Below are 3292 nucleotides of genomic sequence, written 5' to 3' on the forward strand. Positions count from 1 at the left end.
GGCGAATGTGCAGGTCAGGGGGTTGTCGTCTGCTTTGCCTGTTTTCGACAGCTTGGGAGCATACTTCCAGAGCTTGTTTTGCTTCTGGGGTTAGGGATCGAATAGATGTGAGAGTTGGGTCACCTTTAAGTAGCTCGAAGAGGGGGTGCAATTCCTCTGTTGTGATGCCCAAGACAGGCCTCAGCCAGTTAATGGCTCCTAAAAGCCCTTGCAAATCATTCAGGGTCATAGTGTCCGTTACTTTGAAAGTCACTGGTTGTGGCATGATTTCCTGTTGAGTGATCCTCCATCCGAGGTAGGTCCAAGGTTGGGTGCGTTGAATTTTTTCTGGGGCAAGCTGCAGACCTGCTTTTTGGATGGCGTCAGTTAAGGCAGTCAAGGTGGATTGTAGTTCAGTCCCGTGTTTTGCTGCTATCAGGATGTTTGATATTCCTGTCTTTGCCTCCCATTCTAATTGTTCAATTTGGGTATAGGTCAATTTATGCATGTTTGTGTTTTGAGTAGATCTAGAGGTGTGTATTGCTGTATGTTGCAACTTTGTGGAGCATCTTTGGGCTTGTGTTGTATGAAGGTTTTGTTTGTTTTGCTTTCTCAAGGCTCTTGCAGTGACTGTGTATAAAGAGTTATGTGTTTCTGCAGTTGAAATTGTAACTGGTTGTTTGTTTGCTACTTGTTTAAGTTTGGCTTTCCATGTTGTGTATGGCATCTTGTCTAACAGCATTTTAAAATAGTGAGAAGTAAATACTTGATTTGGGGCCCCTCTTATTATTATTCTTACCCTCTGTAACACAAAAGAACTTTTTATAATAGCAGATCATCTGTCAATTAGTAAAGTTGCCCTTCTGTGACTTAGAAAATTAAACATGGTAGTTGATAGCTGTATGTCTGCTGTGTTTTGCAATGCTACCTCTAGGTTGTTGGTTCTGTCAGGAGGTGGATGGTGTTGTCCCAGCTGAAATTCTCGCAGTACAAAACCAACCACTGTCATTGCCAGCAACGCAGTCAGTACACGTGCTGTCCACTTCAACGTTGGTAGCTTTGACTTTGCTGATGGTCTGGGCTTGGGTAGGCAGATGTTCTGTGTGCTTTCCCAGTCTACATCTTCTTCCTCGAGCTGAAGTAGTAGCCGTAGCCATGTTTGCTGTTCTTCCTCTTTTGCAGGATTCAAAACTGCTTGTCCTTTTTCTGGTTCTCTTGTCTCACTGAATTCAGTTTGCCACAGCTCAGCTAAGTTTTCTAGGGAGTCAATATCTCTTCTTCCTCCTCCATCAGGCCATCTTCGGCATAGAAGCTGTTCTGAGGCTGGTGAGGGCTGTGGGTTGGTTTCTGGGTAGGAGAGCCACAGTGATGCTTTAACTGTTGTGCATTTGTTGTGAGTTGGTTGAACTGGTGGTGACGGAAGAGGCACTTTCACTTCCGCCTCACGGCCGGAGTAAGCTTGCTGCGTCCATGTTGCTGCGTGGTTGTTCTGCAGCGGTCTCATGGCCGCTGCACAGCCAAAGGGTGTTAGTGGAGCGCCCTGGCTAAAGGGAGCTAGCAGATTCTCTTCTGTGTCCTCTATAGACTCGCTGTCTATTTGTCCGTCACAGTCATCCTCCCCCCTTCCCGGCCAAATGCCTGAACCTGGGGGTGGCGGCTTCACTTCCGGCACACGGCAGGGGCAACATGGCGGTGCCTCCGGTGCCACTCTCCTTCTGCACATTGACTGTGCAACCACCGTGTAGCGGTCGCCCCGTAACGGTCCAGGGGTCGGCGCTGCTCTGTAATGGTCCTCGGCTCCAACAGCACTGCTTGCTGCTCTGTATGGCATGGTCTCAGCTGCAGCCATGGGCGCTGGCATAAAGCCAGCATCCCCCCCGGCTGCCATGCTCATGCTGCCAGCCCCCAAGCCATGCTCCTTCACACCACACGCTGCCACTGCACTGTTCCCCCCAAGGGCTCCCCCTCCCCCCCATCCCCCCTGACCAACGTGCATTCCCCCCCTGCCCCACTCGGTCGGTGGAGGGGCTGGGGTTGAAGGGGGGGGGTTGAGGGGAAAGGAGTGAAGGGGGGGGAAGTCCACTCTCCCGGGTGCATTTGCTTTTCTGTAGTGCTTATTCAAGGCTATCATAATGTCTTTCCATGTAGCCAAATTCTTGAGGGCGTCTGTTTTTCCCTCACTGGCTTTTTCAATAATTTTGTTCCCTATTTTCCTCCAAGATGACACTTGACAAGGTCCAGTCAGAGGTAATGCAGGTTCAGGCAACGAAATCCAATATAACAAGTCCCATAACTTACTTTCTTCTATGGTTGTTCTTGTAAAAGTTGAGAGACAGCTTCTGCTGTTTGTTTGATTTTTGGAGTAATTCCCTCCTGACGGGTAAACCACCCTCCCATATTCGCCAATTTTTGGTTACCTCTGTGCGGAAGCTCTGTTGTCCTTTCTTCTGGTCCTTTTTTCTTCCTTTTTTGTTCCTTTTTGCAGAGGTAACCCAGCGCGCTGAATTCTTTCTTTTCTTCCTTTTGGTTTTGGCGATATGGACACCCCCGGACAGGTTCCCCAGAGCTTCTGCTCCTGGTTGCCGGTAACCTGCTGAAGACCCTGTTCGGGCGCCATTTGAGGTGCTGTTCAAGGCACGAACCCCACTCTGACACGAACAAGTGCCAGAGCAGAAATACCATTTATTCAAACTGCCCAGGTTTAAATACCACGCCTGAACATGTCACGTGACCCTCTAACCAAAGACAATCAAATATTGTCTGAGAACCCGGGAGACCACAACTCCCATGGTTCATTGCTACATTCTTCCTGCACACTTCCCTTCTTCTGCCCCACCCCCAACAGCTTTGCCAGCTCTTCCTGGCCAGAGGAAGGCTTAACCAAAGAGCTCGAATCACATAACATCCTGCCTTGGAAGGGACCCACAAGGGTCGCCCAGTCCAACTCCTGGCCCTGTGCAGGACAGCACAGCCATCCCACCGTGTGCCTGAGAGCGTTGTCCAAACGCTCCTTGAGCTCTGGCAGCCTTGGGGCCGTGACCACTGCCCTGGGCAGCCCGTTCCAGTGCCCGACCACCCTCCAGGGAAAGCACCAGGGCAGTTGAAGTCTCCACGAGAAGCAGGGACTGTGACCTGGAGGCTGCTTCAAGCTGCCTGTAGAGGTCTCCTCCCCATCTTGCTCCTGCTCAGGAGGCCTGGAGCAAACCCCCACAGCAGTGTGCCCATTCCCAGCCTGCCCGCCCTTTGATCCTGACCCATCAACTCCTGAGTGGCTCGCCATCCCCCCCAAGACAGAGGTCGAGACCTTCCGAGT

Source organism: Pseudopipra pipra, chromosome W (genome assembly GCF_036250125.1).
Source record: "Pseudopipra pipra isolate bDixPip1 chromosome W, bDixPip1.hap1, whole genome shotgun sequence".
NCBI classification, from domain to species: domain Eukaryota; kingdom Metazoa; phylum Chordata; class Aves; order Passeriformes; family Pipridae; genus Pseudopipra; species Pseudopipra pipra.